The sequence below is a fragment of the Colobus angolensis genome, unplaced genomic scaffold (assembly GCF_000951035.1).
Source record: "Colobus angolensis palliatus isolate OR3802 unplaced genomic scaffold, Cang.pa_1.0 Scaffold104, whole genome shotgun sequence".
NCBI classification, from domain to species: domain Eukaryota; kingdom Metazoa; phylum Chordata; class Mammalia; order Primates; family Cercopithecidae; genus Colobus; species Colobus angolensis.
The window spans coordinates 2,150,508-2,172,764 of record NW_012111364.1 but is presented as its reverse complement, the minus strand read 5'-3'; the positions used below and the strand labels follow the sequence as shown (position 1 = coordinate 2,172,764).

Here is a 22,257-nt window from a genome sequence, read left to right as displayed (position 1 = left end):
AATAAATGATTCTCATTATGTAATAAAAAGGTCACATCTTGCCTTTGGGCTAGTGACGCTAAGAGTTTTTCAAAAGCAATCTGAGACATTTTCTTTAGTGAACTGCAACTAATACAAGAACCATCGCTTATTAAATATCAGTTGTCACCTGCACAGCATTCGCATCAGAGATGAGTATTTCTTTCAAAAAGAAACACCACCTCATTAAAAGCTGCAAAAAATATATCTCTTAAAGTGCATACCTGACATTTTCAAGTTAAAATGAATATTCTTCACTTGTCATTCACTAACAGCAATGAAACAACAAAAAAAAAATGTATATCACGTGGACAGGATCATTAAAATCTGCAGTGGGGCTTTTGGGAAATGGAAATTTACTTCACAGTCTAGAAAGACAGAAGTATGTGAAAAACCTTGAAAGAATGAACAACTTTATTTAAGTCTGCTGGAATCAGGTTATTCTGGAAGGATTCAGTGTTCTCTTTCCTGCAAAAATAAATTGCACCTGTAAAAGGCCACTAAGGCTAACCCAACCTCAAACTCTATGGATATCTGACTTCATTTTATTTTTGTTATATTATGAACTAGGGAATTGATAGTCATATAGTTAAGACACCAGAATGCACCTAACTATGTAGATTGAAAATGATCTATACCAGATTTTCTCTCAATAAGTCAGCATTAGATTATACTGTACCTTATGTCATTGAGTTTTAAACTCCTCCGAAATTCTAGCTGTAGACAGGATCTAAGACTGCATCATTCATCATTTATTCATTTCACAAAATTTGTTCAGCCCCTACTATGCTTCAGACACTGTATCAGGAACTTTGAATAAATAGACAATATGCAATCTCTGCCCCCAAGAAATTATAGTCTAGCAGGAAAGGTAAATTGAACAAGCACACTGAATAGTGTTACGGATGCTGAAATGGGAGGCTTAGCAGAAAGGCACTATTTTTTAACATTGAAAATGAAAATGAATCATTTTATGCACAAATGTCATTTTTAAATGAGTACTGGGAAAGCAGTTATCACATATTACTTACATGATTACCTTAGATTCAAATAGAACATTAAGAGCTAAAGTAAGAAGGTTGAGATTTCTGGTTCATAATTTCTGGACTAAATGCTTTATAGGGTATAATAGTATTAGGGCATTTTGGGAAATTGGATCATTTTTCCAAATAGTTGTTAAGACGATGAAAGAAATATATCTTTCTAGCCATTTATATATATAAGTTAGTATCAATTTATGACAAAGCATAGCCAAAATGTCACATAATTATTAGCTATAAGCTTCTTCTTTGTGTTTTTTTCTGGGGGGGGCATATAAATTTTGTTTGATTATGACTATTCTTATATTGGAAACCTTTTTTAAAAAAAAAAAAATTACATGATTTCATGCCTTTGAAAAATAGCACAGTATCTCATTCAGTGCTCTTGATACAATGGGGCCTTTCATCTATGTGAGTAATGAAAACACAAGTTCGAGTTTCCAGTCACTCATCAGAATAATGGCCAGTACTATTTTAAAAACTATAGGTAACCTGTCTTCTTGGTTGTTTAATCATTTCTGTAGTCAAAGTACACAATTGTTTATTTAATTTAAGTTTATTTCTGCAAAAAATGAAATTCACATCCTTTTTGTCTGTTGTTTATGGAAACGAGAACCAATTGGTTGTATTTTCTTCTTTGTTAGGGGAGACCACATGGAGGAAACTAGCATTCAATAAATGCCTATTATGAATCCTGGCTCTTCACATGCCTGATTTCACTGGATAGTTACATGTCTTAGTATATTTGGGCAGAAGCAAAATCACTCTACTAAAGATGAGAATAATTCCAAGCCACATGGATTGTCGGTGTCACAGTCACAGAAATTCCAGGTGTAGGCTCTAGGAAGCTGCAGAGACTCAAGTGAACCTGCAGACTCAGGTTGCTCATGTGGCAAAATTCTGGTTAATGGAGGTTGACAAGGCCTATAATTATGACTCTGATGCCTGTTTTGTATACATTGAACATTCTTGTTTTAATATTATTCTTAATTTTCTACCCACTAGAGAAATAACAATGAGTAAAAATTTTATCCCCAAAAACCTTATAATATATTAAGTTTCAGCAATCTAAGGACAAGGACATGAACCAAGTGGCTTCTCTTTGAGTGCTTCCTTCTATTAAGAGTCAAGTAATTACTTCTCAGTTATTCCTTGATACATCAAATATTTTTGGGGCACTGGCTATGAACAAGGCATTTTGCAACATGATTTTGGTTGTTTAGTTTCTAAGAGACTCTGACATTATTATTTGAAAGAGAATACTGGCCACTCATAAACAGTGGTATGGGACTCCTAGAAACTGGAATGGCTCCGTGAAGGTAGAGTAGCATTGCTTACAACATGCAAGGTAAACACTATCAGATACAGAATGGTGGTCTCCTATAAAACTCTTCATTCTCCTTATCATGTACCCTTTTAGAAAAGCAACAATGGCAGAGAAAGGTTCTTCTACTGCCCGTGACTATTTCTACTTCTGTCTTCCTATTTCAAATTAAGACTGGCCACTTCTAAGAATATAAATACCAAAAATGTGGGTTCAGTTTTACTTTTATAATTATTCAATATGCAATAAGGATGCACATATAGAAACCAGTAAGAGAATCAAAGATTACAATGCATAGTCTTCATCTTCTTATTTCTATTACATTGTTAAGGTTGAGTAGTTTGATAGTTGTGATATTTCCACCTCATAGTTGTAATGTTAAGAATAACAACCAGAATAAAAAATAATATTGATCTGGCTCTTACTGTGTGCTGAGATTTTTGCTAAGTGTTTTACACATTATTCAGGTGCCACCTATTTCATTCACCTGTTTGAGTTGCCCTCAAAGTTCACTCCCATAAAAAAAAATATTATTAGAGAAGAGTGTAAAACTGAAGTAGAATTTCATAAAAGGGATAGAAGAGGGTATTTATATCTCACAGCACATAGCAAATAATGTTTATTCCCCAGGTATTTGTATTCTCTTCAAAGACTTTCTTCAGCACAACTAAAATCAGAGGGAAGAGAAATGAGTCTTCCCTGATTAGTTTCCCAGACAGTACTTGGTTCAGCTCATTGGTGATTTCTTTCTTGCTTCCCTGTCTTCCAACATCAAATATTTCCAAACCCTTTATTATGAAAAGTAGCATATCTCTTTCTTTTGTTATCTGAACAACTGCTCAACATCCTTTCCGTAATCATTTACTGAAGCATTCTGATAAGTTTAGAACAGAGGTGGGTCTATTTTCTTTAAGGAATTCTTATACCTGCTGTTGAAATTATTTTAATTATTTTAAAAATAATTTTATTTTTATAATATCTAATTTTGGCCTCCTAACAACTCTGAGAGGTAGCTGTCAACATCCTTACTTTACACTGGAGGACAAAGAGACTTAAAAGGGTTCTGCTACCTGCATAACATCACTCAAGTAGGTAAATGCAAGAACTGGGTTTGATAGTTGACTCTCAAATCTCCTAGGCCCTCCTTGCTAATTCCCACCTCTGCACCTTTGTGCTAGTTATTGCCCTAGAGAGCATTCCCTCTCTTTTTTGCCAATCAAATTTCTATCCCTGTCCTGCCCAGCTTAAATCACACATTATTGTAAAATTTCAAAGTGCAGGGATAAAAAGAAGATTCTAAATGTCCTCAGAGAGAAAAAAAAATAGGTCACTTACAGAAAAATAAAAATCAGCATGGCATCAGGCTTTTCAAAAATATTAGTGCTAGAAGACAATGAAGAAACACCTTCAAACCCCAGAGGAAAAGTTAATTTTATCTGAGAACTCTATACTTAGTCAATGTATTGATTAACTGCAAGGGTAGAATGAAGACATTTTCAGTCACAAAAGTATCTAGAGAATTTTCCTCTTATATACCCTTTAAAACATTTTTGGGGTGTTCTCTAGCAAAGTAAATGAGTGAGTTAAGAAGGACAGTCAAAAAACAAAGGATTCAACTAAGATCCAGGATGACAGATTTGCAAGAAAACTAGACAGAAACCTAAAGGGAAGGGCTTCTGGCATATAAACAAAAAGAGTGTGGATAATAGATAAATTGATATGGTAGAGTTTTGTCTTTTATTTTTTTTAAGAAAAATGAGAACTATTATAAGGATCACTTTGCAAAGAGAAGAAAAAAATTCTAAAGCTTTACAGGAAAGAAAATGTGATGGTGGGTCAGTACTTGGTTCTGCAGTTGACAACATTTTTATAGTCTCAATGATTATATATTTTTTATTGATTTAAATACAATTATTATATACTTCTCAGAAGCAGAACAGTTTAATGGCTGCCTGGGCCCACCATTTCCTATCTAGGGGCTATGAGCAAGTTACTACGATTCATTTCCCTCATCAATGCTATAGAGTTTTTAATATAGTGTCTCATTGGTTTCTTGTAAGGACTAAATGAATCAATGTACATGAAATGCTTAGACTGTTACCTGGTACAAAAAAAGCACTCAGTAAATGTTAACTACTAGTAAAAGAGTTAAACACAGTAATGTAAGAGTGTTAGAAACCACCTTTCTATAGCACTAAGTAAGTAGATTATACCTAAAACTAATCCATAAAAAAGTAACAGCAAAGCGTATTTACAGATATGGAGTAAATGATCAGAAGAAATAGTCCAAGAATCAAAGTGGTAGCATCTGATGAGAAGATCTGTTGACACAGAAAAAAGGACACAGGATGGCTATTTTTCTTGCAAGTCTGTACATTCTGCTTTTTTTTTGTTACATGTGCATATACTATTTTGGTACCAACTTTTAAATACTTTTTAAAAATCCCTCTGCAGGTGATACTCCTGCACTCTAGTGTTTTAGTTCTCCATATGTGATCCACAGGCTAGGAACACTGACATCACTGATAAAAATGCAGACTCCCCGGGCCCACCCCAGACTTTCTGATTCAGATTCTGCTTTCTAACAAGAACCCCAGGTGATTCCTCTGTGCTTTTAAATTTGAGAAGCCCCAGACTATTTGTCATTGTACTTCTCTTCCTAAGGGGCAAGACCAATAAAAATCTGTTGACTGACCAACTGAATAAATGAATGAATGAAAATTCCCTTTTCTACACCCCCAAAACACATGAAAACAAAAATCTTAACTTACTCAACTTTAATTACCTTTATCGGTAATGTACTAGGTACCAGCCTACCTTATTTTAGTATGGAGGATTGCAAGTTAAATAAATATATATATTTTTTAAACCTAACTGAGGTGTTTGTAGTATAATGATGATAGAGGACATGTGATGGTAGATTGTAATATGCTTTAGCTAGGGATATTCTCAGGGTACAATAAGAGTAAAAAAAAAAAAAAAGCCATTTACATCATGGTGGAAGGACGGTGGCAGAATTAAAACTGAGTTTTAGTCACATCACTCTGACAGCAGAGGTTAAGGGCTGGTGCCATACCAGAGGTATGAAGATCAAATGGAAGGTTAATGTAGTTATCCAGAAAAGAAGTGAAATAGACTTTAGTCATGGCAGTGCCAATGGGAACAGAGTGGAGGCAGATTTAAGAGATATTGTGGAGGCAGAAGTACAGGATATGATGGTAGAGTGGGTGTGTGGGGCACTGGAAAAAGACAAAGATTTTACTACAATTTCCATGTTTTTGGTCTTCATAATGTGTGTAGTGATGCTTTTTATAGAAAGAGAAGCATTTTTGGTAGGGGTGAAAACCAGGAAGGGGTGAAAACCAGAAATCCAGTGAACCCACTGTTGAGGGTGACATTCTAAAGGAGATGTTCAGTATCTTTTTGGTCTGTGGATGTGGTGTTCAGAAGGGAGAACAGGTCTTGAGATAGATTTGGGTTTGATTATCTTATAACAATGTCAGCAACTGAGAAGAAATTACTGAAGACCAGTGTGGCAAATATGAATAGCAGATGTTAGACTTTGTAACTGGGGAATGCTGCCATTTAAGAGTGCAGCAGGAGAATACAAACAGTCTGAGAGGTAGGAGAAAAACTGAAAGAAGTGCTATCTTATAAACATTTCCAATCAATCCTCAGAGTGCCTATTAATGAGGCACTCTTCTATTAATTAGGGTGAAACCTTCAAACTACATCAAATAAAGTGACGCATGCCTCGGTTTGGTACAATGGTCTATATGTCTGTGATATAAGCTATTAAATTATTTAACTTAATTCTAAATATAGAATTATTATATTTGAGAGTGATATATTGAATGATATTTAAGTAGTCATTCATATTGCCTGAGGGGTTGGCAAACATGTTCTGTAAAGGATTAGATATTAAATGATTTAGGCTTTGTGGTCTCTGAACTACTCAGCACTGCCCTTATACAGCAAAGGCAGTTTTGGACTACATGTAAATAAATTAATGTTGCCATGTTCCAATAAACTCTATGTCTAAAAGCTATAATTTTAATTCCATATAATTTTCACATTAGGAAATATTACTCCTCTCTCGATTTTTTTCAGCCATTTAAAAATATGAAAACTATTCTTAATTCCGGCTACACAAAAACAGGCAACTGGTCAGATTTGACTCACAGGCCATAATTTGCTGACCCTTGATATAATTAAGTCAAATACTGAAAATTAAATCTAGAATTATGAGGCATAAGGTGGAAGAAATAATTTTAATTTAAAATCATGATTTATTGGGTCAATAGCTAAAAGATGGATAAAAGTGGAAATAATTTTCTTTGGCATATCTTTATTATACTAAGTACCACCATTCAGAAATCATTCTGTGAAAATTCTGAATTAGAATATATATTAACATTCCTCAATTTTGATAATGTACCAACTGATCAAATTTGGCTTAAATGCATTTTCTTTTTAATTAATTCTCATTGCTTTGCCAGGGTGGGCTTAATAATATTATGGTTCTTCAAACATACCTCAGCAGGTAGCATTTTTCCTGTTAAATATTCACCCTGTATCTAGCCAAAAATTTTCTCCCTGCTTCATCTCTTTAAGAGTTTATTATCACTGAATCTATTAAGCTACCTTAAAAATGAATGAGGTTTTCAGAGCAAAATAAATGCCATAAAATATCTGTGAGTAGAGCTTAATTTAGCAATTATCTGAAACATTAAAAGTTACCTAGCTTGATTCTGGAATAAGATTGTCTCTTTCTAATAATGGAAACCATTTTGAATTCATGTGTGTAGCTGAGCCATATGACAGCGGGAATAAAGTACATGCTAAATTTTTCAGGTCCATAACTGCCAAAAAAGCAAAGCAATGAAACATAACAATTTTCTAAAATCCGTTTGCCAGTTTTTTTTTTTTTTTATGATTCTAGCCATTATTTTCTGGAATGATAATTTCCAAGTTTAATGTTAAAGTCTTTGATCTAACATCAAAATCAGAGAAATCATTGTGAAGACTTAAAATAAAATCCTTCAAAAATGGGGTTGAGTGGTTTACTTGCCAATGAAATTCACAGGAAGTTTAAATATGTATGGAAAAGAGAACACTTCTTCCTGAAAGTGATGGACTATTTGGCCACATTGCATGGGAAATATTCATACCTGGATCTGAAATCTCTTTTAACATATAAATTGTGTTCTTCATTCCAAAATATTTTTGTGGCTCTAAGGTGGTTGCCAGGGAAGGTCAAAGACATTTTAAAAACATTTTTGTTATCTCCATGTTTCTACAGAGAAATGATCCTCACAATTTTAAACCAATAACTGTTTATCTTTTCTTAGAGCATCTCCAAATCTTTGGGCACATGGAAAATAGAAGACAAAAACATAACAAAACAATACAAAAACACTTCTTTTCCTAACTAGAGAATATTTACAACTTGTGACTTGACTTTTCTTGCTGAGTAATATTTCAACTAAAATTTTCTATATGGCCTTTTTTCATGTAGTAATGCGGTTAAGGACATAGACCAAGGACATGAGGCAAGGATTTGTTTCCCAGATTAGTCACTGGCAGCTATAAAACCCTGACCAAAGAATCTCAGTTTTGACTTTCAGTCTCTATTTGCTAAGGTAATACAACAATAGCACCTACTTTGAAAGACCACTACAAATACCAAACAAGGCTATGCATGTCATATACATGTTTAATAAATGTTATTATTTTTAGCATCACTATACTTAGTCCTGTGGAAACACATTTTGCTAACCCCTCTTCTATCTGAGACAATAACAGCTTTCTGTGTCCCTTGGGTGGCATTGGGAAATGGCATACTATGGCCATCTGTCTTCTCTCTGTGGCACCTGGCAGCATTCTTGCCACATGCCAGACACCAATTTTACCCAAAAGAAAGATTAGAAAAAAATGAATGTGGGACATTTACTAACCATCAGAGAGAATAATTATTTTTGTTTGTTTGTTTGTTTAACCAAGGGAGTTCAATAAGCTCACACTGTCTCATTGGAAGAAGATACTTCTTTAATGGCCCAATTTCTAGATTCAGCCATAACCTTGGCTATTTGGGGCATCACAGCACTGATATGAAAGACTTTCTCCTCAGCATTAAACTGCATCATAGTAATACAATTGGATACAGATGTTCAATTTTGATAACCTATCCACAAAAAATTGCCATTGCTTGGTGTTATGATAATTGATATTTCTAACAATGTGCTTAAGGCATTGAACAGGGAGAGTAATTCAGTTGCAATAGTACTGGACTAGAGAGGAAACTGATTGTTCTTTCAGGTCCTCCTATTTCAAGGTATTGTTTCATCATTTATTCAGTTGTTCGAAATGATCCAGAAATCCAGATCATCCTTGACACCTTCTTTTCCTTACCTCCCATAACCACTCATCTATTACTGAATGTAATCATTTTCATCCCTCAAATTTGTTTGTATATCTTGATTTTTTTTCCTTTTTACTACCGTGTTCTAAGGCCTGAACAATTATAGAACTCTCTAAATGGTCATTGCTTCTCCCACCAATTAATTCCCCACCTAGAATGATCTTGTCACTGTGCACATCTACTCACATCACTTTCCCGTTGAAACCTCTCTTTACTTCCACGTTACCCTTAGATTAAAGCTAAACATTTCTCCTGAGGGCTCCCAGGTCCTGCTGCTCTGCTCCCACTGGACCGTGTGCCTCACCCCACGCTGCCTCTCTTCTTTCATGTCTTCCTTCTGCACCCTGAACACATCATGTTCCCTCCCATATTGTGCTGTTTTCTCTGCATAAGACACTCTTCCCTTTCTTTGGGGCCTAGTTATATCCTCCTCCTCTTTTAGTTTTCAGGTCAATTTTGAGTTTCTTTGAAAACCTTCCTGGACCTCCTACAACGAGATCAAACACCTCTATTATACCCTGTCACAGTACAATAGTACCACAGTACCATAGTATCACAGTTCAAAGGATCATGAACTTTCCCTCACAGACCTTATATCATTATTGAAATTTTATATTTGTGGGACTATTTGAGTTATGTGTACCCACACTGAGATCAGAGATCATGTCTTTTTTTGGTTCACTTTGTATTGTTTTCTGTCCATTGCTAACACTAGGACAAAATGTCAGCAGCTTCATAGAGATGGAATTCAATAAATGTTTGTTGAAAGAATTAATAAATGAATCACTGATAATTCATTTGTTTTTTTTTTGAGATGGAGTCTTGCTCTTGCCACCCAGAATGGAGTGCAGTGGCATGATCTTGGCTCATGGCAACCTCCGTCTCCTGTGTTCAAGCGATTCTTCTGCCTCAGCCTCCTGAGTAGTAGGAATTACAGGCGCCCACCACCACATCCAGCTAATTTTTTGTATTTTTACTAGAGATAGGGTTTCACCATGTTGGCCAGGCTGTTCTCAAACTCCTGATCTTGGGTGATCTGCCCACCTCAGCCTCTCAGAGTGCTGGGGTTACAGGCAGGAGTCACCGCGCCTGGCCAATCACTGATATTCTTGACTTGGCTTGGATAAAATAGTTGTATTCTCCTCTTAAATTATATTCATGGATTGAAAAATCATGTTTAATAATAGCCATTTTATTCACCTTACAGATTTGTCATGAGAATGATACTATACAATCTATTAAAAGTCTTTGAGTTTTTTCAAAATAATAAGAGCTATTTATGACAAACCCACAGCCAATATCATACTGAATGGGCAAAAGCTGGAAGCATTCCCTTTGAAAACTGGCACAGGTCAAAGATATCCTCTCTTACCACTCCTATTCAACACAGTATTGGAAGTTCTGGCCAGGAGAATCAGGCAAGAGAAAGAAATAAAGGGTATTCAGATAGGAAGTCAGATTGTCCCTGTTTGCAGATGACATGATTGTATATTTAAAAAACCTCAACATCTCAGTCCCAAAACTCCTTAAGCTGATAAGCAACTTCAGCAAAGTCTCAGGATACAAAATCAATGTGCAAGAATCACAAGCATTTTTATACACCAATAATAGACAAACAGAGAGCCAACTCCTATTCACAATTGCTACAAAGAAAAAATACCTAGGAGTACAACTTACAAGGGATGTGAAGGACCTCTTCAAGGAGAACTACAAACCACTGCTCGAGGAAATAAGAGAGGACACAAACAAATGGAAAAACATTCCATGTTCATGGATAGGAAGAATCAATATGAAAATGGCCATACTACTCAAAGTAATTTATAGATTCAATGCTATTCCCATCAAGCCACCACTGACTTTCTTCACAGAATTAGAAAAAACTACTTTAAATTTCATATGGAACCAAAAAAGAGCCTGTATAGCCAAGACAATCCTAAGCAAAGAGAACAAAGCTGGAGGCATCACACTACCTGACTTCAAACTATACTACAAGCTAGAGTAACCAAAACAGCATGGTACTAGTATCAAAATAGATATATACACTAATGGAACAGAACAAAGGTCTCAGAAATAAAACCACATATCTACAACCATCTGATCTTTGACAAATCTGATAAAAACAAACAATGGGGAAAGGATTCCCTATTTAATAAATGGTGCTAGCCATATGCAGAAAAATGAAACTGGACCCCTTCCTTAGACCTTATACAAAAGCTAACTCAAGATGGATTAAAGACTTTAACATAAGACCTAAAACTATAAAAACCCTAGAAGAAAACCTGGGCAATACCATTCAGGACATAGGCAAGCACAAAGACTTCATGACTAAAACACCGAAAGCAATGGCAACAAAAGCCAAAAACAGACAAATGGGATCTAATTAAACTAAAGAGCTTCTGCACAGAAAAGAAATTATCGTCAGAGTGAATAGGCAACCTACAGAATGGGAGAAAATTTTTGCAATCTATCCGTCTGACAAAAGGCTAATATCCAGAATCTATAAGGAACTTAAATCTACAACAACAACAACAACAAAACATAAAAGTGGGTAAAGGATATGAACAGTTACTTCTCAAAAGAAGACATTTATGGAGCCAACAAACATGAAAAAAAGCTCATCATCGCTGGTCATTAGAGAAATGCAAATCAAAAACCACAATGAGATAACATCTCATGCCACTTAGAATGGTGATCATTAAAAAGTCAGGAAACAACAGATGCTGGAGAGGATGTGGAGAAATGGGAACACTTTTACACTGCTGGTGGGAGTGTAAATTAATTCAACCATTGTGGAAGACAGTGTGGCGATTCCTCAAGGATCCAGAACCAGAAATACCATTAGACCCAGCAATCCCATTACTGGGTATATACCCAAATAATTATAAATCATTCCACTATAAAGACAGACGCCCACGTATGTTTATTGCAGCACTGTTCACAGTAGCAAAGACTTGGAACCAACCCACATGCCCATCGATGATAGACTGGATAAAGAAAATGTGGCACATATGTACCATGGAATACTATGCAGCCATAGAAAAGGATGAGTTCATGTCCTTTGCAGGGACATGGATGAAGCTAGAAACTATCATTGTCAGCAAACTAACACAGGAACAGAAAACCAAATAGCGCTTGTTCTCACTCATAATTGGGAATTGAACAATGAGAACATATGGACACAGGGAGTGGAACATCACACACCAGGGCCTGTTGTGGGGTGGGGGACAAGGGGAGGGATAGCATTAGGAGAAATACCTAATGTGCATAATGGGTTGACGGGTGCAGCAAACCACCATGGCACATGTATACCTATGTAACAAACTTGCACATTCTGCACATGTATCCTGGAATTTAAAGTATAATTAACAAAAAAAAAAAAAAGAAAAAAAAAAGAAAAAAAAAGGCTTCGAGTTTTTTAGGTCTCCTCAAAAGAAATATGTGCAACTGTCTTCTAAATATTCAAGGAAATAAAAATAATAACTATGATATTCTAGTCAGTTCACTTTTATTAAGAATTTTAAGTTCAAATTTTTATTGAAAATTGGTATTCTATCCCAGGAAGATTCCTATGAAACACGACTAGTTCTGTATTAGTGATAAGCAGGCTCACTCTTTAAAATTTTCAACAATACAGATTATTGCCTTTTAATGAAGAGCTTAGAATGTGGTAGCCTTGTTTTCTAATTTTAATACACAAAATCAGAGATCAGAGAAAATGAATAGCTAGAAAAGGCAAGGACAGAAGGCAAATGTGAGAGAATAGTCAGGCCCAGACCTTGTGAGTCTATAGTCTGTATCCACCAGCAGACAGATTTCTAACTGCTGAGAGCAATCAAACCTGTGCATTATTATTATGATGATACCCATCAACTGGGAGATTATTTCCAATTTTGCACATTCCAGAGGAAGATACTCAGTTTCGAACTGGATGTGAATATTGGTCCTCTTGCAAACTAATGACAAAATTCTGATAAGTACCTACAGTTTTATCATTTTTATCATACTTACAGCCTTGGGTCACATCAATATAAATACATAAGGTATTACATATCTGGCATATTTCTCATTTAATTTTTAATCTTTGACGTTTTTAGATATTGTGTCCAACATAGGTTTGGAGTTCCTACATGAGAATATGATTAGGAGAGATATTACTATCTGCTAGCCAAAATGAAATTAAATTTTTGAATTCGAAACTAATGACTAGTTTAATTCAGGTTTCAAAATAAAGAATAAAAGAAACTTACATTCATTGAACAATATTTAAATTGAATGTATTAAAGTGAAGAACAACAAAAAGGTAAGTTTAATTGTAAACATAACATTTGGGATGGATAACGTTTAAAATATGCTCTGACAAGAAAAAAGTTTTTAAAATATTTTTATACAAAAAGCAATCATATCTAATCAGCTTGGCATTAATTAAGCTCTAATAATGTACTTCAGTATCTTTCCAAAGTAGTATGATCCATTTCCCCTTTATCCAGGTCGATTTGTGCACATTATGGTGTCATCATAATTTTAAAACATACTGAGAAAATGACAGAGCTGCAAAATTAAAATAAATGATTAATGGTATTTTTTTTTCATGTTTTGTACTAATAGGTATTACTGAGCCTTTAAATTAATAGAGCTGTCAAGCTCACGGGTGTTACATATCCAGCAATGAACCAAAATGGAAATTATATATTCCAGAGACACCTAAAGATGACACCTTGGAATATTTTCAATTTTAATTAGTAGGTGCAATGGTTTTGTTCCCCTGTAACTACTGCAAATTAATTGGAAATTAGTCACAATCAATCCTTTTTTTTTTTTTTACCAATCTGAAATGAAAAGATTGGTGCTTTCCACCTTAACATTCTTGTTTGAGGGCCAGAAAGCACACATGCAGTAAATTGTGTTGTCAATTACAAAAAACAACAACTGTTGTGAAATTAGGAAAAATTATGCACAGGTAAACAAAACTAATTAATACATAAGTAACAGGGGAACGCACAAAATAATGTCCGACTAAACACTAACGTGCCAGTCTTTGGAAAAAAATAAATGTTTAAAAATGTAAATTTATGCAAAAGCATTTACTAATGAAGATTTAGGTAAAAAGGTGCTTTTAGTCTATGTTTTACTTAATTGCTTTTGGAGTCTCACTACCACTCACACCTTAAAACATATACTCACAAGAACAGCAGTCTGCTCACGCCACTGTGTTTCAAGGGGGCAGAAGACTTAATTTTCTATCTCTTCAAAATATCAACATTTAGGCTTATTAAATAAACTGGCCAGGTGCAGTGGCTCACGCCTGTAATCCCAGCACTTTGGGGGAGGCCGAGGCAGGCAGATCGCCTGAGGTCAGGAATTCCAGACCAGCCTGACCAATATGGTGAAGTCCTGTCTCTACTAAAAATACAAAAATTAGCTGGGCATGGTGGCGAGCTCCTGTAATCTCAGCTACCCAGGAGGCTGAGGCAGGAGAATCGTTTGAACCTGGGAGGCAGAGGTTGCAGTGAGCCGAGATCATGCCATTGCACACCAGCCTGGGCAAAAAGAGAGAAACTCCATCTCAAACAAAACAAAACAAAACAAAACCCCACCACCACCACAACAACAAAAAAACAAACTGCAGTATTTATTTCTTTAACAGATATCTATAGTATTTAAATATTGGGCAAAATGCAGTTTCTAGGTACATCAGGAAAATACTCATTATCTACACCTACCTGTTAAAGCATTTTCTTACTGATTACTTATGGGTTACTCTTTTTCTTTTTCTTTCATCACTAAAGAGACACATGTTCTTCTGCTGAGTTTGTCTCCCATCGTGGTAAAATAAGCCATTAGAGCAACTTAAGATTCTTTAAAAATGGTGTGTCTACCAAGTCAGCAAGTATTAAGTTACAATTGCTGTGCAACTTTTAATTAGAAAATAATATTCTTCTCCAGGCGCGGTGGCTCAGGCCTGTAATCTCAGCACTTTGGGAGGCCGAGGCGGGCGGATCACGAGGTCAGGGGATCGAGACCATCCTGGCTAACACGGTGAAACCCCTTCTCTTCCAAAATTACAAAAAATTAGCCGGGCGAGGTGGCGGGCACCGGTAGTCCCAGCTACTTGGAGGCTGAGGCAGGAGAATGGCGTGAACCTGGGAGGCGGAGCTTGCAGTGAGCCGAGATCGCGCCACTGCACTCCAGCCTGGGCAACAAAGCGAGACTCCGTTTCAAAAAAAAAAAGAAAGAAAATAATATTCTTTTCACATTTTCAAAACAAGGCTACTATCCAGATAATGAAACTTGTACATTAATAATTATTTAATGATATTTAAAGTTAAACAATTTAATGCAAGGGTCTTGGGAGATTCAAGAGTTATGTAACTATGCGGATAGCCTTCATTGCACTATTTCAGAGCACTATTTTCAGTGCGTCTATTCTAGATAAGATTTAACATAATTTTCTTGTATGTAATTATGAAAGTTACATATTATGATAAAACAAAGTCCTTCTTTAATAACAGTTTAACTGTAAATGATAATGAGGAAACAATAATGATGTTGCTACATTTTCTGTAACACTTTGGCCAAATTTCAAAGATGTCAAATATTGTCCCACTGTAGCATAACATGGGTTTAACTTTTTGGGGAGGTATAATTGGGGATTACAGGGAAGTTAGTCTAAATTGTGAAAAAGAAGAAAATTCAGATGTACTATTAAATATAACAATACTTAATATATACCAGAAATTAATTAATGATTTCTTAGTATCACTAAATGTGATATACGGTAGTTTTCAACAACCATTCAATACTTCTTTGTGACTTGTAGGTAGCAGGTTTTAGGACTAGGAAAATAATTCCAAGAAAAATATTAACTCCCCAAAGTCCAGAAGTCACTGTAAAAGCAAAGACACGATCATGGATTCCAGCCCTCATTTCTATTTTCTACCCCTTTGGATAGTAATCTTCCTAAGCAGTTTTTCCCCTCCTTCCTTACCCATATCCCAGAAAACATTATTTTCAAGGAGTGAAAAATATTTTTAACCTCAGACTACACTGAATTTCTGTTCAAGTGCTAGCAAAGTTGACTATTTCAGTTGCATATGCCAACTTTCTCAAACTAACTTTTAAAATAGTAGAACCTAGAATAGGTTTTAAATAAAAATCTGGTAAACAAAAGTTTTAATAAAATGGCCGAGATTCTGTACTAAGAGAGTGGTAAGGTTGTATAACTTACCAATTTGTTTCCAATCTTCTGGTCTGTGATTAGTTAATTTATGTAGTAGGTAAAAGGAGATCCACTTATCACAAAAAAATGTGAATTCTAGCTATTTTTTAATTTCTCAAATTTGCCCTATTCCTGCTATAAATCTTTTCTCATGTACTGTTTATATTTAGGCTTTAGACGCTTCTAGTCAAGAAACATAGTACAATCCCCAAGTTAAATTAAAAAATACCTATCGTTTCTTGAACTAAAAATTAAGATACAAGCACATAGACTATGGGAAAAAAGTGAACAACGGATTCCATTATTTTTCCAGTATATATTATGTGAAGTGCTCATTTAAATGGTATTTGAAATAGAAAGGATTTTCGTGATATTCAACTTCTAATGGGCCTTTGAAAGGACCATTAAAACATTCTCTTCTTATAATGGTTTATGTTGCTTCTTCGTGTAGATGCCCTAGGCTGTGTTTGCTAAGTGTGGAACTGCTAAAGAAAGCCAAAATATAAAGGAGTCTCATTGGACTACTGTCTGTTTTACACCTGTGCTCCTTTATTCATCGCTGTGCATTTCAGAAAGCCTCAGAAGCATGGTGTTTCTTCCTTTCTGAACCCTTTATCCTTAGGCAAACAAGTTTAATGAACTGATCACAATTTCAGGAATAAGTAAAGTTAGGAACAGTCTCAGTTGTATAACTCTTTGCTTCATGACCTTGGACATTCACCGAACCTCATCTGTACAGTCTAAAAGTCTCCCATACTAACAGATAACTTACCTGGAATAGTCCTAAAATGTGTTTGCCTACAATGTAATTTAAAAAAGAAAATCTCGTGTGGTCATCCATATCATTACTAGCCTATAGAAATACCTAAAACCTTAATCTTATAAGTGAGTAAAAACAACTAAGTTTTTTGGTCAATTATTTTCTCTCAACATGGTAAATGCTGTCTCAAACTGCTTAAATATAGGGCACAAGAGCAGAAAAAATATCAGTGATGTTTTCTCAAATTGAGTATGTTTTAAGATTCAAGGTTTAGGCCTTTTATTAGACTTATTTAGAATTTTTGTGAGGAATATGAAAATAGGGAATAATCTATGAAATCTCCAAGTCAGCATGTAAGTACATCTAGCTAATAATATGCCAATCTGATGGAGAGAATTTAGCCAGATCCCAAAATAGCCATAGACAAGAAAATCTAATGGGGTGGGGGTGTGGGTTCCAATTTCAGTTAAGAAGAAGTAAGCACTCTTCACTCTATCTCTCCCACTGAATACAACTATAAACTTTGGGCAGAACACATGTAGCAGATATCTGAAGTTGCTGAAAAGAAAATAATACAAGGCAAATTGGGGAAAAAAACCAGAACGTGAAGTGCCATCAAACCAGTGATGAGTTTTTAGTGTTTAGTTTTTTTCTCTCCTCTTGCATCTCCTGGCCTGGACTTAAAAGCAGACCAAAAACCGGAATTGTACACCAGGTACACATAGAAAGTGCCAAGAAAAACCCTGTCCTACTGGTACAAAAATAAGAAAGAAGGACCCTACAGATCAGAGTGAATGGGAAAAATATTCTGTTAATCAGGCCAGATGTAGTAGGTGGCTCATGCCTGTAATCCTAGCATTTTGGGAGGCCAAGGCAGGCAGATTTACCTGATCTCAGGAATCTGAGACCATCCTGGCTAACACGGTGAAAACCCATCTCTACTAAAAATACAAAAAATTATCTGGGCATGGTGGTGCATGTCTGTAGTCTCAGCTACTAGGGAGGCTGAGGCACGAGAATCACTTGAACCTGGGAGGAAGAGGTTGCAGTGAATCAACTTCATGCCACTGCACTCCAGCCTGGGTGACAGAATGAGACTCTATCTCAAAAAAAATAAAATAAAATAGAAAAATAAAAATAAATAAATAAATAAAAAGTTCTGTTAATCATTTCCATCCAGTCCTCTGGCAATTCCACGGTAGTGGAAGGTAATTAAAACTCCAATGGAGGAGACATCTTTTCTCTGACTAGAGAAACTATGTTTCCAAAGCATGGGGCATTCCTACTCCTTTTTCCTCTCTCTATTCCTTTATCACAGAGCCCTGGAGGCAGATGCTAATTCAGGAAATATATGACAAAGCAAGGAAACAAAAGCCTTGGATTCCTAGTCAGAGAAACAATATGAGAGTCCTGGGAGTAAAAAAAATATATCAGAGAGATCCTGGAGAGGAGGTGGCTTGAGGAGGCTATCCTATAAAGTTGTGTTTGATCACCTGAGTTTACACCTGAGTTGTGTATGCATAGATTTGACCTTAACAAACATACTGATGACTTTGAGAACTGCATTTGGGGTTATATCACCACCAAGTTTTCAGACAGGCATATGGATCTTTTACAAGTAAGATACATCTGAATAACATTGCAAACACTTTGAAAACCAAAAATATTGGAACCACAGCTCACAGAAAATAGATCAGCTTTTGTAACCTGAACCTAACAGAGTCAACTACCTGCTAAAATAATAACAGCAACAACAATAAATTAACATTTCCTGTGGAAATTGAAAATACCTAGAGTCTCATAACACAATATTAAAAATGTTCAGAATATAATAAAAAGTTTCTCAAGATATGAACCACAGAAAAGTCTCAAAAACCCACAAGGGGAAATATAGTCAATGATGCAAACCCTGAGATGATACAATTGTTGGAATTAACAAACAAAGACTTAACAGGTATTATAACCATGCTCTAAGAAGTAATGGCAGATACTCTTGAAATGAAAGACAGAGAGCCTGAACTGAGAAACAGAAGATATTTTAAAAATGAATCATTGGAAATTTTAAAACTGAAAAATAGAATGAACAACATAAAAATATAACTGAAAGAATTCAACAACAGAATAGAGATATAAGAGAAATATGTCAGTGAGTTCAAATACAGGTGAATAGATATCCAATGTAAACAACAGAAAATATAGAAGGAAATAAAAAATGAACAGACTCAAAGATCTTGAGACAATACATAAAGTGCTTAACACATGTCATCAGAGTTTTAGAAGGAGAGGAGAGAGTATGTGGTGTAGAAGTCAATATTTGAAGAAATAATGGCGGGAGATGTGCCGATTTGGCAAAACATACAGCTACAGATTCATGAAGCTCAGTGAAACTAAAACAAGATAGGCTCAAAGAAACCCATGCCCAGACTCATCAAAGTCAAACTGCTGAAAACTAAAGACAAAGAAAAAAATCTTGAAAGCAGCCTAAGAAAAATGATGTATTACATATTGCGAAGCAATGATTCAAACGACTATGAATTTCTTATCAGAAATTGCACTATGTAAAAAGACATTTGCAAAGTATGAAGGGGAATTAAAGATAAAATTTAAAAATGCTTACAATTAAGTCAGAAGAGCTGGACGCAGGCATGCGTAGCTGAAATACAAGTCTGTGAATTGGAATGCTGTTAAGAAGATATCAGCACAGTCACAGGAGTACAAAGGATCAGGCAAATATTTCTGACAGATGGGAAGTTAAAAAGGCTTCATGAGGAAATTGCTTCTAAGCTTGGCATTGAAGGAAGAGATTTTATTTTATTTTTAGTATGTATGTATTTATATCTCATTGCCTTCCAGAAAGATTTTGAAGTAACTTATAAAAATACATATATCCCAATAGGACCGAATAATTAATTCAGGCAATCTGAGTAAAAGGGAAAAATTAAGTATATGAAATTAATAAACCATAGGTAAGGCTAGATGAAAGAAACCATGCAAACCATGGGTCCTAGATAACTACTGGAAGAAGCCTCAGATTTGGAGGTAGCCTGCCTGGAGACCAGAAGAATGAATCTATTTCTAAAGCACAAAATAGAGGGTAAGGATTTGAGGCAAAAAAGGAAGTACTATGCATGGTAAACCTCTGGGAAATGGTTCCTATGAGGCATGGCAGTCTGTTGCCGGCCTTGGGAAAATAATTTAATGTCATGACAAAGATTCTGAACTTTTTTCTATGTAAAATGAGGAGGCATTGAACTTTGAGATCAAGGGAGTAAGATCATCATAGCTGTGCTGGTCAGCAGTAATTCTGGCAACAATACGATGGATAGCTTTGGCTGCATTGGAAAGCAAAATATGCATTACATAAAAATGAATAATATAAATAAGATGAAAAGGGATTTTCTATTTTAAATGATAGAGTTGTAATTGATTATTAGTATTAGAATTACATTAAGGCGGCTGGGTGCCGTGGCTCACACCTGTAATCCCAGCATTTTGGGCAGCCGAGGCGGGTGGATCACCTGAGATTGGGAGTTCAAGACCAGCCTGACCAGCATGGAGAAACCCCGTCTCTACTAAAAATGCAAAACTAGCCAGGCATGGTGGCACATGCCTGTAATCCCAGCTACTCAGGCTGAGGCAGGAGAATCCCTTGAACCCAGGAGGTGGAGGTTGCAGTGAGCCAAGATAGCGCCATTGCACTCTAGCCTGGGCAACAAGAAAGAAACTCCATCTTAAAAAAAAAAAAAAAAAATACATTAAGCCTCTGAAGAGTGACTGAGTGAGGTAGCAAAGCATCATAATTAAGATATTAAAACCCAATGGCCTATTTCTGCCTTTTGCTGTGTGGCCTTGGGAAAGTTACTTGACTTCTCTGGCTTTAGGTTTTTCTTAAATTTATAATATGGGGATTATAATAACTTTACTGACATCTTAGGGTTGCTATGGGGATTAAATAAGTAATAAACATGTACACATACAACAGAAACTTGTACATGGTAAGCAAGGTGAAAGTTATATCTAAGCATTGTCACCAGGGTTTTACTACAAATATCTCCGGGCTGTTCTTATGTCTTGAAAAATCCAGCAACCTTTGTCTAGCTGATATTAACTTGCTGGGTCTTGAAAAACTTAAATTTATGCAACCTTTTACTTTATATCTAAATGGCCTGAGACTATTGTGTATTTAGCAAGTGATTAAACAGTAACTAACACTTTAGTATTATGATCATTTTAACAAATTGAAAAAACAACCACATAAACAAAAAATGTAATAAGCTCCAGAATACTGTTTTTCTTTTTAAATAGTTTGTATTTTAAAGTTATGGTGGAATGTGTGAAAACAAGTGTCAAAATGAAGTCTAGATAACTGCAGTGGCTAGGGCAATAGAAAAAGGACCAAGTCTTCCTAGTAGAGGATGCAAACAAAGGCAAAGCAAGTAGTCAGTGTCCAAGTTAAGGAGGTGCTAGTGCCAGGGAGGGGAACCGGCAGTCAAGTCAGAAAACAGCGTCTCATGGAATGGGTCACACAGTAGAAATCTGGGCAGCAGGAGGCAGGTGCTCATAGGGTATCCAGGATTTGAAAAGATCGTACCTAAGGCAGCAAGACTAACAGGCTTGGTGGGTATTGGTCCCACACCAGGTTAGGGCTCAATTGCACATTGAAAGTAGTTGTAAGCTAAGATTGGGCAAACAGGTTTAAGATCTTAAGAGGTATTATGCCAGGGAAAGTACAGAAAAAAGGCAAAGAGGGGTTAAGACATACATAAATGTTTTCTAGAAGTTGCCGTGGGCTCAGCTATCACTCTGTAGAGTCTTCTTAGTCTACCGGTGATCATTTCACTATTTAATATGTAATCTGTTCATGATTTCATTTCCGTTCTCTACCACATGGAAGGAGGTTTCAGGAGATTTTCCTGTCTTCATCATAAACAAGAAACCCAGAGTAATTTTGCATTAAAATCTTGTTGGCATTACTTTTCATAAATGTGTCATGAGCAATAATACATGCCTATTAATATTTCAAATAATTAACAGAGTGCAGCTTTTTGAATGTGCAAAAGCAATATATAATTGATAATCCAGCGGGAAGTGGCCCAAAGAAGTTTAACCATACCATACAGGAAATAGAAGGATTAAATCTTTTGAGATTGAGAAAGAATTTCTTCTCTGATACATTCAAATTCTTTGCTTTGAGAATATAATGAATAAAGATAACTCAAAATAACTTTTACATGTATTTATATATAAAAATATGTGAATGAATTGCTAGCCAACCTACATTATGTTCAGTGAAAGAAGATTTAGTAGAAAAACACTTTTAAAAAATGCTATACTACCCCAAGAAGTATTTCAGAAATTTGCAAATTCAAAGTGCATTTGGTATTGGCAATATAATTATGTGTGAGGCACAGTGCTATGCTCTGGGGCTACCAAGATGATGCAAATCATGGTCCATGACCTTGGTAAGCTTGTGTCTAA

The 22,257-nt window shown here is 35.6% G+C and overlaps 1 protein-coding gene across 2 annotated transcripts in view; it reads right to left on the bottom strand.

The window, feature by feature from the left end:
• Window positions 1-22,257, bottom strand: part of DGKB (diacylglycerol kinase, beta 90kDa) — a 766,018-nt gene that overhangs the window by 5,003 nt on the left and 738,758 nt on the right. The window lies entirely within an intron of this gene.